A 15,238-nucleotide genomic window follows, 5' to 3' on the forward strand; every position below is an offset into this window, starting at 1 on the left:
CAGCATTACCTGTTGCTGGGTATTTTTGCATTAAATATGCAATATTTATTGAGTACTGACTAGGCACCAGACACCAGGGATACAACAGTGCTGAAATGAACACCATCCCTGCCTCCGTGAGCTTAAGCTTTAGCTAAGAGAGAGACATCAAAGAGTTATATTTAGATGAATGTCCCAGGAAGGTTCCTTCAAGGGGGCAGGTCTGTTAAACCCAAACCAAACCTATTATTGAGATGTGCTGACAGGGGAGGGGGAAGGCCAGGAACGCAAGGAGTCCCTCAGCAGCGTCAGACCCCTCAGAAGGCCTCCTCTGACCTTGTGGTTCTCCTAGGGTTCAGAATCTAGCCACCATCTTTCACGTGTCCCTGTCTGCTCTGCAGCTATATTCAAGCTATTCCTCTGGCACTTCAGGCTTAGAATTGCTAGCATGTGAGGCTGTACCAGCAGGGCCTCTTTAGCTGGGGAACCCAGGACCCAAAGTTTAGCAGAGGAAACACTGGGCGCTAGTCTGGGAGAAGCTAAAAGAGGATCCTGAAGAAGTGGTTAGTGCAGCTGACTTCCTCTCCCCTAACTAAAAACAGGGAAGTGTTGTGAGAACCCTCAATGAACAGCACCGGGAGGCTCCGATCTCCCGTTTTACCCTGTTCTTTCCTACCCTTCGCAGAGTCAGCCTACTGACATATCTTTTATCTTATTTTTTCAGCCAAACATCTTGAAATAGTTACCTACACCCATTTCCTCCACTTCTCACTTCCAATTTCCTACTGCTCCACAGCAGTCTAGCTTCTGCCAGTGAAACCGCAGGTACCAGGTGTTAGGGGATGTCACTGCCCTACCAGTATCCCCTGCCCTTACTACTTCAGTGAAGCCCAGGCTTCCAGCTGCTGGTACCTGCATTCATTCGCCTGAGGGGTTTCTCTCACAGCCAGGGTCTGTTCTCCTGCCCAAGCAGCAGGCTGGAAATGGCAGTGAATTAGTGCCCTCTAAGAACAGCCCTCAACCAATGACCTGAAAGAGCTCCCTCACCCCATGAGAGAGGAATGATGAGGTGGGTGTTCTGCATGACTTCCAGGGCTTTCCCCATGGGATTAAGCTGTAATTGCCCATGGTGGCTGCTGGCCTGATTCACCCTTTACTGGCTATCCCCTCCCTGTTCATCCCCCTCTCCTACACACACCAGTGTTCTTCATCTTTCAAACAGACTAATCGTCTCAGGGCCCACTTTTAGGAAAACTCAAACTAAGCACCAAGATCATCAATGACGTCCTGACTGTTGCGGTCTTGGTGAATCCATCAGTTAGCAAGTATGCACTGAGAACCTACTAGGTGCTAGGCATTGTCTAATCTGACCTTACCTCTTTAATACACTTGACATCCACAACCACTCCTTCTTGAAGCTCTCCTTCCTTGGATTCAGGCTTCCTTGCATGTGGATATTCCCTCTTTCATCGGCAGTTCCACTTCACCTACCCCTTACACAGTGGTGTTCCCAGAGTTCACAGCCCAGCTCTTGTTCTTCCTACTCTACATGGCCTTCTTTGACCATGTGGCCCACCTGCACAGGATCAAATCTCATTTTTTTGTTGAAGATTCACAAATTCCTTTATCTACCCTTACTTTGTTTCCTGGGTTTCAGATTTTGTGTCCAACTACCTTTTAGACATTTTAACCCAGAAGCTACAAAGTTATCGCAAATGCAGTATACCCAGTTTTGGGGGGTTTATTAGCTGGGTTCTGTGTAAAGACAAGTGTGTAAGGAAATTGGGTGGAAGACATTGGCAAGAGAGCATTTGAAAGTGATGGATCATGAGATGTAGGCTCAGTAGGAAAGGAAGTAATTCTGGGAGAAGGCTGAGAGGTTAGGAAGAAATGGAAGTGTCAAAGGCAGTGCTGGATTACTCAATAGACAAACACATTCTTCGGGCATCCAAAAAGCAAAGTGAACCCTCCCCGCCAACATCTTTTTAGGAAAACTTTGAAATTAAAAAAAAAAAAAATCACCAAAAGAATCACCACGGTAAAAGTCAGAAATTTATTGAACTTCCTTACACTTATTTTACAAGTTAGTATTGTTTTCATTTTAAATTACATAAGGGAACATTCTCTTTTTTGGTGCTTGGGGACATTAAAGGTCTGGCTTGGGTCTAGGCAGTCAATGAGATGAAAGCATAGTTATAACGGGAGCAAGGGAGAGAGGAAGCCGGAAGGTAGAGGCTGTTGTCCAAGAGTGGATGCTCTCTTAACCAGCCTCTTCCCTACCGACCTACTGGGTTAACTAAAACTTTCCATTCCTGCTGTAATACATTCTAGTTCATGGACACGGTGCTCTGAATGTTCCTGGCTGACAGGCCACTCTCTTCCACACACATATACTACTTCACTACTTCCACTTTTACCAGCGGAGTGTAAGTCATTGTGATTGTTCCAAAATTTCTTTATTCCTGTGGTAGTAGTTACTGTATTTACATAATTTAATTAAACATTATGTAAACCAATGGTGCAAAAAGAAAGACAACTGTTGTTTCTAAGAACACTAAATCAGATACTTTGGGAAGTTTCATAAAGGTAAATGTTTTTTAAATGCTATTGAATTGGGTGTGGGTAAGACAACTAGAAAACAGTTAACATTTATTGAATGTTTACTATATGTCAGACAGTACATTAAGACTTTGTATAAAATAGTTATTTCATCCTCACAATAACTCTCTGAAGTGGTTATTGAGGAAACTGAGGCACAAAAAGGCTAAGCAACTTACCCAAGTTAGGAAATGGTACATCCAGGATTTGAACCCAGGCGGTCTGGCTTAATAGACTGTCCTAACCATTATGGTATCATGTAAAAAAAACTGGAAAAAATCCTAACAGTGGAGTCTGTGCAGAGGCTGTTTCATAAGAATATCTAAGTTTCTCGGTCTGTTTTTTTTTTTAAGAGATGATGTCTCACTCTGCTGCTCAGGCTGGGAGTATAGTGGCGTGATTATAGCTCACTGTAACGTCTGGGTTCAAGTGATCCTACCACCTCAGCCTCCTGAGTAGCTGTAACTACAGGTGCGTACACCATGCCCAGTTAACTTTTTTATTTTTTATTTTTTATTTTGTGTAGAGGGAGGGTCTTGCTATGTTGCCCAGGCTGGTCTCAAACTCCTAAGCTCAAGCGATCCTCCCACTTCAGCCGCCCAAAGCACTAGGATTTGGGATTACAGGCGTGAGCCATCACACCTGGCTTTCTTGTTCTATTGTAAAGAAGCTGAAGCCAAAATCCATAGACAAGTTGATATGGATATGGTTGTTCAGGAATCAAGGACTCCACACTTGATAAAAGGCCCTGACACTTATCCAAAGACTAGCAAGTGGTTGTGCATTTCTATCGTCTAAGTTAGAATGCAATGTTGAAAGTATATATGTGGCATATGTGGTACTTTTTATGATGTACCACTTTAACTGACTTTGATTAATCAACCTAGTAGCAATGCTGAATGAGAAGGACTTCTCTGTTTCAGAATTTAAAATTTCAGACATGGTACAGCCCTAGGTGAAGAATCAGCTATCTTCCTAAAATGCAGATCTAAATATAACACTTCCTTGCTTAAATACTTTTAATTTCCACCATCGACCCCTACTCACAACCAGAAAAAAAAAATCCAGGGTTATAAGTAGTATCCTGCCTATCTTTACCATCTTATTGTAAAGGAGCCAGTCCCTCTTGACCGTATTTCTAGTCATCCGCCAGTTACTTCATTCAGGCTTCAGTATCTTTGACTATCATTTTCTTTGCCTGGAATTATCTTCACTCCCTCTCTAATTGGAGAAATCTTACTCATAATTTTTTTCATTTTTTTTTTTTTTATTCATTCAACAAATAGTTCTGGGCACCTATTGAGTGAAGAATGAACTAATATATATCTATAATATATATAAAATGATGTTTCCCTATTGAAATGTTTTGATAAGCTATTCTTTTCCTTTGAAGCATTTATCTCAATTTACTATTTATTTTTGTGTTCATTTGTTTAGTGTTCAAGGGAAGGGGCAGAGCAGAGAAGGAAGAGGAGAGAGGAAGGTAGGGTGTTGGGAGGGTGTTGGGAGATTATACATAGTTTGCAGAGAAGGGGAAACAGTTGGGAAAAGTCTGAGGAATTAACATTGGAGCTACAGCTGAAGGATAAGTGAGTGTAACTGGGCAAGACTGGTGGCAGTTGGGGATGGGTAGGAGCAGGAGGGGTTGGGGGCACATGTGTTCCAGATACAGGGAACAGCAGATGCTAAGACACTGGGGCAGAAGGAGGGGCAACATGATGGAGAAACTGAAAGAAGTCCAGTGTAGTGGGATTGCAGAGTGTCCCACCCCAGATGGAAGAGACAGAGGAGTATGAGGCCAGACAGGGAGAGGGTCAGACCCTGCAGGACTCTGCAGGCCATGGCAGTACAACTTCGATCTTCATGAGAAAAGCAAAAGGGAGCCATTGGTGAGACCTAAGCAAGGGAATAATGTTTTCAGGTTTGTGATTTTAGAAATCTTCTGGCTGCCACGTAGACCACAGATCGGAAATGCAGCAAATGTCACTCCTTTCTTAAGCCTTCCTTGACCCCATGTGCTCCCACCAAAACTTAGGAAGCTCCTCAAGGACAGGGACTTGGTCTGTTTTGTTCACTGCTGTATTTCCAGTGCCTACAACAGTTCCCAGTGCTTAGTAGGTCCTTAATAAACGTTTCTTAAATAGTGCAACTTTTTAATGTCATTTCTCACATGACACTTATATAGTATCTCAACTCCATGGGCTTTCCAGCACTCTGAGAAGTGAATGACCTTTCTTGTAAGGGAAGGACTAATGTTATAGTTAATGTAATGTTAAAGCCGTGCACAAAATTCATGTAATCTGAAGGGAAAAGACATCTGTCCTGCCACCACTTTTTCCTTCTCTGACAACACGCAGTTACCTCACTTCATAATAGGAACATTGGACCCTTGGTAACCAAATAATTCCATGGATTCTTCAGTGGAAAGGAACTTCTTTCTTTCCTAAATTAAACACCTCCAGAGACTAATGGTAATTGTCTTGGCTTGGATTACCTGATAGCTTTTGTGTATTCTTTCCCCTTACAGGTCTTAGCGCCTTTCTCCAAATTAAGAGAATCTTTATTCTAGGAATATGACACTCTAGCAATATTTTCACAAGAATCACAAGATCTGAAAGCTAGAGGGCTCTTTGGGGGCATTTAATCTAACCCTTACTCCCACCCCAAAGCTTCCACTCCCTCAGTACCACTCCTTCCTCATCAGTTGGCTGTCTGGCCCCAGGGTGTTCTGAGATGGCTCAGGTGTCAATGAGGGACAGATGGCATGTGTTAGAGCTAGAGAACTCAGACGGTCACCCTTGATCTTCACGAAGTTCCCATGTTTATTCCAAAACAATCTGTGTTATATTTATATAGTTTTATGACTAGTTGATTATCTCCAGTGCCAACCCCTCTTCTTATTCCAGACCATTAAATTAGTTTTTAGTGTTCTTCTTCTTGCTCAACTTATTCATCTTTCCATATGGTTTTCAATGTTTTTACTGTCTCTAGTTCATGCCTTTGCAATTCTAACAAACTTGTTTCTTATAACCTACTTAAAATACCAAGCTCCTTAATGAATTAATCAATCAGTTAATCAAATAGTTATTAAATCCCTACCACATTTTTTCCACCCCATAAGTTTTTCTTTGAGAGTCCCATGAGCCCCCGGGAGACTGGCAACAAGACTATTAGAAAGTCTCGGGCCGGGCGCGGTGGCTCAAGCCTGTAATCCCAGCACTGTGGGAGGCCGAGACGGGCGGATCACGAGGTCAGGAGATCGAGACCATCCTGGCTAACACGGTGAAACCCCGTCTCTACTAAAAAATACAAAAAAACTAGCCGGGCGAGGTGGCGGGCGCCTGTAGTCCCAGCTACTTGGGAGGCTGAGGCAGGAGAATGGCATAAACCCGGGAGGTGGAGCTTGCAGTGAGCTGAGATCCGGCCACTACACTCCAGCCTGGGCGACAGAGCGACACTCTGTCTCAAAAAAAGAGAAAAAAGAAAGAAAGTCTCACTGCTAGATCCATGCACTCCACCACTCCCTTCCTATGCATAATTTTACTTTCATTTCTTTTCTTCCCCCTCTTTTGTTCTCCATTTTCCTCTTTCTTATTTTTCTCCTCTCCCTCCTATGATTCCATTTTCCCATCCTGTCACTGAGGTGTCCTTCTTGGCATTTTGTGCTTGAGGCATTTTGGTGTATACTCTGCCTTCACTGGGAATCATAGTAAGGAGTCTAAACTCACATCCCAAAAACAGAGATTTGACAGAAGCAAAGGAAAGAGCAAAACAAATAGTAAGCAAATCCAGTTAACAGAGAATGACAGGAAAATGGCTTGGCAATTTCTCATAAATTTAAACTTATACTTACCATTTAACCCAGGAATTCTGCTCATTGTTCTTTACTCAAGGATAAAGAAAACTTATGTTTGCACAAAAACTTGTTCGCAAAGATTTATAGTAGCCTTATTCATAACTGCCTCAAACTGGAAACAATCGAAATGTCTTTGACTGGTGAAGGCATAAACAAATGGTGGTATATCCATATAATGGAATACTACTCAGAAATAAAAAGGAAGAGACTACCAAAACAGGAAACAAGATGCCAGGAGCTGGGGATCAGAGAAGAGGCTGACTACAAAGGGGAATGAAGGAATTTTTGAGGGTGGTAGAACTCTTCTATGCCCTGACTGTGGTAGTAGTTAAATGATTATATGCGTTTGTCAAAACTCACAGAACTATACACTGTAAAGGGTAAGTTTCACTATATAAAAATTATACCTCAATAAATCTGACTTAAAAAAAATAAACCCACCAAAATAAATGAATTAGTATAGACTGAAAAACAAACAAAAAACAATAAACTTGAGTAATCATACCAAAAAATGTTCTTTAAAACACATTAACACACAGCAATAAAATAGTTAAACCTAAGGCAAATCCAAATGAGAATAAAAGAGAAAATACACAGGTAAACAGTATTAGAAGGAAAAAAAGGCCGGGCGCGGTGGCTCAAGCTTGTAATCCCAGCACTTTGGGAGGCCGAGACGGGCGGATCACGAGGTCAGGAGATCGAGACCATCCTGGCTAATACAGTGAAACCCCGTCTCTACTAAAGAATACAAAAAACTAGCCGGGCGACGAGGTGGGCGCCTGTAGTCCCAGCTACTTGGGAGGCTGAGGCAGGAGAATGGCGTGAACCCGGGAGGCGGAGCTTGCAGTGAGCTGAGATCTGGCCACTGCACTCCAGCCTGGGTGACAGAGCGAGACTCCGTCTCAAAAAAAAAAAAAAAAAGAAGGAAAAAAAGGGGGATTTAATTTTCAATAGAAAATCTAAAAACTGTAATGTAAGCATGACTTTATTCTTAAAAAAATGAAAATCTACATGAAATTCCGCGATTTTCCAGGTATACATAAATTTACAAATTGACCCAAGAAGAGATACAAAACCTGAGTAGACCATTAACTGTAGCAGAAATGGAAATGATAAGCAAAGATATACCATTCCAAAAACCATCAGTTTCAAATAATTTACAGATGAGGTCTACCTTCAACACATACATAATTTCTATGCTACTTATTTTAGTACATAGGAAGAATGCTAAACTCATTTTGCCATATCAGCAGATCTCAGATTGTAGGCTAGGGATATGTGAAGATCTCTGAGACTTATCTGGGAGTCCACACACCCAAAACTATTTTGATAATGATACTAAGATGTTTTGACTCTTTCCCTCATTCTCTCATACAAGTGTACAGTGTTTTCCAGAGGCTAATGGAATACCATGTAATGATGCATTGCTCTGGCAACTATTAATAACAAAATGCATGCTTGTATATCTTGTTTTAAAATTTTCTCCATTTTAATTTCTAACATTGGTAGGTAACTGCCATAAACAAAGTTCTCTGTGGATCCTCAATAATTTTTAAGATGACAAATGGGTCCTGAGACCAAAAGTTTGAGAACCATTGCACTCAACTAATATTGCTCCAATATAAAAGATAGACAAAGATAGCATAAAGAAAGAAGACTATTAACTTACTTAAGAACATAAATGCAAATATCTTAGACTTAACTGTTCTTAAAAAACAATTTTCATGACTAGATAAAATTTATCTAGTAATGCAGGGGATGGTTCTGTATTTAGATATCTATTAATATAATCTATTACACTAACAGTTTACAGGAGGTAAAACCTCATGATCATCATGAAAAGATCCTTCAAAAAGTTACATATTTTAATATCCATTCCTGATTTTAAGAGGCAAGCAGGCAAACAAATAAAAAACAGAATAAAAAAATGTAAAACTCTCACAAAACCAGTAATAGAAGAAAATTTATTTAATTTGTTAAGAATATTCACCATACCTATCGAAGTCAGGAACAAGATAAAGACGGCTGCTTTCTTGTTATAGTTGCAACTACTAAATATGGCACTGGAAGTCCTAACTAGAGCAATAAGACAAGAAAAAGAAAGAAGGCCATCACAAAGAAATACATAAAACCATCAGTATTTACAAGTGATTTAATTTTCAACTTAGAAAATCTAAGAACTGTAAAATTTAAAACTAATACTATATTTTTGTAAAGGCTTGATAAAAGAGCAGCCACAAAAATTAATCCTTTTCCTATACACCAACTATAACCAAATAGAAAGATGTGGTGGAAGATGTACAGTAGCAAGCAAACTGTAAAATACACGTGACTAAACTCACCAATATGTCCAAGACTTATAGGAAGAAATTGTAAACTTTATTGAAAGACATCAAAAGAAGACAAACATAAATGAGGAACACATCACGTTCCTGGATGAAACTCAAATTAAACTATAAATTTAATGAGTTTCTGATCAAAATACTTATATTTTATGGAACTGATAAATTTATTCTAAAGTTCACCTGGGAGAAGAAATGCATAAAAGCAGTCAAGAAAATTATGAGGACAAAAACTACTGAGACAAAGAAAAAGGAAAGGTAATAAGAAGGTAGAGGCTGGATGCAGTAGCTCATGCCTGTAATTCCAGCACTTTGGAAGGCCAAGGCAGGCGGATCACGAGGTCAGGAGATCGAGACCATCCTGGTTAACAAAGTGAAATCCCGTCTCTACTAAAAAAATACAAAAAAATTAACCAGGTGTGGTGGTGGGCGCCTGTAGTCCCAGCTACGTGGGAGGCTGAGACAGGAGAATGGAGTGAACCTGGGAGGCAGAGCTTGCAGTGAGCCAAGATGCACCACTGCACTCCAGCCTGGACAACAGAGCCAGACTCTGTCTCAAAAAAAAACCCCAAAGGAGTAGAATAGAGTTTAGAAACAAACCCATGTACAACCTGGCATTTTAAATCAGTAGGAAAAGGATGATGGACTATTTAATTGTGTTGGGACTACTGGAAATTCTCTTAAAGTTATAAACCTAATTCACACTATGTACTATCAAATTATTGAAAGGAAAATTTAAAACATATAACATCTTCTAGGGGGTAGGAATACCCTTCCTAAGCAAAACACAAACTCCGGAAGCCATAACAGAAAAGACTGAGAGAAGAATTAAGGCTGGGCGCAGTGGCTCACGCCTGTAATGCCAGCACTTCGGCAGGCGCAGGCGGGCGGATAACGAGGTCAGGAGTTTGAGACCAGCCTGGCCAACATGGTGAAACCCCATCTGTACTAAAAATACAAAAATTAGCTGGGCGTGGTGGCCCATGCCTGTAATCCCAGCTACTTGGGAGGCTGAGACAGGAGAATCACTTGAACCAAGGAGGCTGAGGTTGCAGTGAGCCGATCAGGCCATTGCAATCCAGCCTCAGCGACAAGAGCCACACTCGGTCTAAAAATAAACAAATAAATAAATAAAAAAGAAACAAAAATTAAAACCTTATGTATGATGTAAGACAATGTAAAGACCAGCAACAGACCAGGAAAAAATATTTGCAACACATATCACAGAGAAAAAACTTATATCATAATGTAATGGAGAGAATCTTCAAACTAAAAAGAATAAGACAACCTAACAGAGAAACAGACAAATAATATAAACAGGCAATTCACAGAACAAATAGAAATAATCTATAAATATATGAAAGCATGCTCAATTTCACTAGTAGTCACAGAAAATCTATAAAAGAACAATATACATTTTTTATTAATTAGATTTGCAAAAATTAAAGGCTGATAATATCCAGTGTTGGTGAGATGTGTAATGAATATTCTCATTATGTAAATGAATATTCTCATTCTCTATTGGATGGGAATGTAAACAAGTACAATCTTTTGTTGTTGTTGTTGTTGTTGAGACGGAGTCTCACTTTGTCGTCCAGGCCGGAGTACAGTGGTGCAATCTCGGCTCACTGCAACCTCTGCCTCCCAGGTTCACACCATTCTCCTGCCTCAGCCTCCCAAGTAGCTGGGACTACAGGCGCCCGCCACCACGCCCGGCTTTTTTTTTTTTTTTTTTTTGAGACAGACTCTCACTCGGTCGCCCAGGCTGCAGTGCAGTGGCCGGATCTCAGCTCACTGCAAGCTCCGCCTCCCGGGTTCACGCCATTCTCCTGCCTCAGCCTCCCGAGTAGCTGGGACTACAGGCGCCCGCCACCTCGCCCGGCTAGTTTTTTTGTATTTTTTAGTAGAGACGGGGTTTCACCGTGTTAGCCAGGATGGTCTCGATCTCCTGACCTCGTGATCCACCCGTCTCGGCCTCCCAAAGTGCTGGGATTACAGGCTTGAGCCACCGCGCCCGGCAAATTTTTTGTATTTTTAGTAGAGACGGGGTTTCACCATGTTAGCCAGGATGGTCTCGATCTCCTGATCTTGTGATCCTCCCGCCTCGGCCTCCCAAAGTGCTGGGATTACAGGCATGAGCCACCGTGCCGGGCCAAGTACAGTCTTTTTTAAGGGTAAGTTAGCATAGTCTCACAAAAACACCTCTTAACTCAGTATTTCCACTTCTAGAAACTTACTTGCAGAAATAACTAAAACCTATGTGCCAAAAGTTCACTGCAGCATTGATTGCAATTATGAAAAACTGGAAGTAAATTACAACGCTTTCAACAGGAAAATAACTAAATAAATTATGGTAGTTCCAAAACATGGAATACCATTTAGGAGTTAAAGAGAATAAGGTAATTCTATTATGTATTGACGTGGAAAAATTGAAATCACACATGATTAAGTGAGAAAAGCAAGAAGCACGTTTATGGTATAATCCCATTTGTATAAAAACTGTATTTCTATCTACATAAATATACATAAATGTATACATGTATAAATAGTAAAGGTCTTCAAGGGTACCTATTAAACAGTAAACAGTCCAGTTATTTATGATTGTGGAAATGAGTAGGATTAAAGAGGTGGAGTAAGAGGTTTTTACTTTTTAATTATTTCTGTAATTTATTTTTTTTTTGCAATGGGCATGAATTTATGTTTTACCTATACATTTCAACACCAATAAAAAAAACCCCAACTTCCTGCTATATCTACAGTAAGAGGCAATGCAGGCTTCAGCAAGGGCACTGGTTTTGAAAAGAGGACGGGAAATCTCTTTCAGATTTTTTTTTTTTTTTTTTTTTTTGGACACAAAGTTTCTCTCTTGTTGCCCAGGCTGGAGTGCAATGGCGCAATCTCAGCTTACTACAACCTCTACCTCCCAGGTTCAAATGATTCTCAGCCTTCCGAGTAGCTGGGATTACAGGCATGCGTCACCATGCCTGGCTAATTTTGTATTTTTAGTAGAGACAGGGTCTCTCTATGTTGGTCAGGCTGGTCTCGAACTCCCAACCTCAGGTGACACCTCGGCCTCCCAAAGTACTGGAATTATAGGCGTGAGACACTGCGCCCGGTTCAGACTTTTTTTTTTTTTTTTTTTTTAACATACTTTGTGTATCTCCATTATGTGGATCATCTGAAGTCTGCAGGTACATATGTATTTGCTTCTACAGACACAGAGACTGGTAAGCATTCATCTGTGTCTTCAGTGCCTAGCAATGTGCTAGGCATTTGGTAGATTGCACATAAGTGTATGTTGAATGAGTCATAATCTGAGACAAGATAAAAAGGTAGAATAGGAGGGCACCAAGGCCCATGTCCTAATCCCAGCACTTTGGGAGGCCTGGGGTGGGGGGCGGATCATATGAGTCTAGGAGTTAGAGGCCAGCCTGGACAACATGACAAAACCCTGTCTCTACAAAAAATAAAACAATTAGCTGGGCGTGGTGGCACACGCCTGTAGTCCCAGCTACTTAGAAGGCTGAGGTAGGAGGATCACCGGACCCCAGGAGTTTGAAGCTGTGGTAAGCCATAATAGCACCACAACACTCCAGCCTGGGTGACAGGGTGAATAAAAAAGGTAGAATATACAGTTTTTGCTAACTCTTTAGCTGAGATGGAGTGAAGAAGAGGGTTCGAGTGGATAATGGTATCATTACCAGATGGGAAAAATTGGAAGTTTGGGGGCAATTTTGGATGATAATAGCTAACATTTAATGATTACTGCCTGTGTGCAGGTATTGTGTTGAATGTGCTGTGTCTGCTATCTTATCAAATCCCAAGAGTAAACCTGTATTTCCTCACACAAAGAAAGAACAGTTCAGAGCCTTTCCCCAGGTCATTCAGCTAGCTAGAGCTGTGACTGAAACCAATATTCCAGACTCCACGCTCCTAACTTTGAGGTTATGCTGCCTCTCCAAACATGGAAAGTTAATACACTCAGTTTTGACATGTTGAGTTTGAAGTGCTGGTGGAAGATTCCTTGAGGTGTGGCTGTTCAGTGAGTACCTAAATATCCTAAGTCTGCAGCTTCTTGGAGAGGACAGAGCTAGAGTCAAGCCAATGAGAGAGCAGTGCCTGGGAGGCCAATACTCAATAACCATTCAACAAATATTTGTCAAGCTTCCACATAAAAGTCAGGCTCAGGTATAACAAGCATTCACTTGAAACTCATTTGGATACACAGAATGTTTACTATGTGAAAGTACTGTGATCCGGTATTTTCAATTGTGGGTCTTAAAAAACCTCTAATGTTCTCAGTGACATTAGAAGCATCTTGAGGGCAAGGGCAAGACACTAAATTTCTTTGTATTCCGCTTGTTATAGGTCTCAAAACATGTGTGTCGATTAAATGCTTGAGTAGTTTCCTAAATCTCAAGGAAACCAAGTGTCGACAGTCTTCGTTTCTGTTACTATCTAAAAGTCTATAAAAACATCCAGGTTTCAAATCAAATAAGATTTTTCATCAGTGTCATCAAGGTTAATTGTAGGTATCAGAAAGTTGCCACTTGGAGCAGCAGGTTGGCTGCAAGAAGGCTTGTGCCACATGATATTGCCCTTGTCAAATTTATCAAAGACCAGAGTCTGGCCCTCAGCCTTGCTAGTCCAGAGACTCAATCCTGTCAAGAGTCCAGAGAACCCAGGCAGGCGCATGCATGCTAGGTTCTAAAAAAACCTAAGTATAAAACTAGAATGTCAGTTTATTTTATTTATTTATTTATTTATTAAGACGGAGTCTTGCTCTGTCACTCAGGCTACAGTGCAGTGATCTTGGCACACTGCAACCTCTGCCTCGCAGCTTTAAGCGAGTCTCGTGCCTCAGCCTCCCAAGTAGCTGGGATTACAAGTGCGCACCGCCACACCCAGCTAATTTTTGTACTTTTAGTAGGACAGAGTTTTGCCATGTTGGCCAGGCTGGTCTTGAACTCCTGACCTCAAGTGATCCGCCCACCTTGGCCTCCCAAAGTGCTGGGATTACAGGCGTGACACTGCCTGGCCAATGTCAGTTTATTAATATACTAAAAGGAATGTGACTGTCAGGAAAATCAGATATTTGCATCCACCATCATCTCCCTGTAGCTAAGTGATGTGCAAAGCTGTTACCAGGAGACCACACAGTAAGCCCAGAAGGCAGGGACTTAGTAATAGGATTAGAATGCTGAGCAGCACAGGCAGCATGAAGCAGGGGCAGAGCATCAGCTTTGGAACCAGAGAGGGCTTCACACATAGAATTATTCACGTCCCAGCAGAGTGGCAGTAGGCAAGTCATTCACCTTCTCTAAACTCCAGTTTTTTAAAGGGTGAATGATACTTCACTGGCTTATGGTGAGGATTAAATGAGATAATGCATAAAATGCTAAACCAGTCCTTGTCATGTGATACATATTCATCTCCATACCACACATTCATCCATGGCGGCTACGTATTCATCTCCATACCAGGGAGACACCTATTAGTGGTTCAAGTCAGTTTTCACAATATCCTTTCCTCTGAACAAAACTAGGGCAGGCAAGACTGGAAGCAAAAGACCGTTTAGAAGGCTGCTAAGTAATCCAGAACACAGATGCTAGTGACTTAAAATAGGGCTGTAGCGGGGGGAACAGAGATATGTATATAGATTTGAAAGATATTTAGGGGGTAGGTATTATCTTGGCTATTTTACATAATTATTTATTGTCCTGACAGCAATTTGTAAAGTAGGTAGCCTATTTTTTAGATGAAAGTCAGAGATATTAAGCAACTAGCTCAGGATCACGGGGCAATGACTGAACTGCTATATGAATCACAGCTGGTGTGACTCCAAAGCCTTTCTTCTTTCTACAAACAAAATATACCGCTGTACATATTGTTCTCAACCAAGATGTCAATTGTCAGGAATACAGTAATTTCTTAACACTAATAATTAAAGTATTGAAACTTTAGAAAAATGATTTGCTTTTTAGGAAATAAAATGTGGAGCAGATCAAGGTTATCGCTACAATAATTAATTTCACTATTGCTTACTTCCATTACAATACATTTTCTTAAGGGAGAGACAAAAATAAGTGGAGGTAGAGCTCACGGACCAGAAATTATGCATCACTGCAGGTTTATCTATGAGACAGTGTTACCTGCGTAACTTCGCCCATTATGCCTTATTGAAAACAGTTAAGAATGGTTATTCCAGCTGGGCACAGTGGCTCACGCCTGTAATCCCAGCACTTCGGGAGGCCAAGGTGGGCGGATCACGAGGTCAGGAGTTCGAGACCAGCCTGGCCAGCATGGTGAAACCCCATCTCTACTAAAAATACAAAAATTAGCTGGGTGTGGTGGCATGTGCCTGTAATCCCAGCTACTCGGGAGGGTGAGGCAGGAGAATTGCTTGAACCTGGGAGGCGGAGGTTGCAGTGAGCTGAGATCACGCCACTGCACTCCAGCTTGG

At 41.3% G+C, this 15,238-nt stretch overlaps 1 protein-coding gene across 2 annotated transcripts in view; it reads right to left on the minus strand.

Annotated features, from left to right (window-relative positions):
- The window catches only part of RNF220 (ring finger protein 220), a 247,497-nt gene that overhangs the window by 197,652 nt on the left and 34,607 nt on the right, over positions 1 to 15,238 (minus strand). The window lies entirely within an intron of this gene.

This window comes from Trachypithecus francoisi, unplaced genomic scaffold (genome assembly GCF_009764315.1).
Source record: "Trachypithecus francoisi isolate TF-2019V2 unplaced genomic scaffold, Tfra_2.0 Lachesis_group12, whole genome shotgun sequence".
NCBI classification, from domain to species: domain Eukaryota; kingdom Metazoa; phylum Chordata; class Mammalia; order Primates; family Cercopithecidae; genus Trachypithecus; species Trachypithecus francoisi.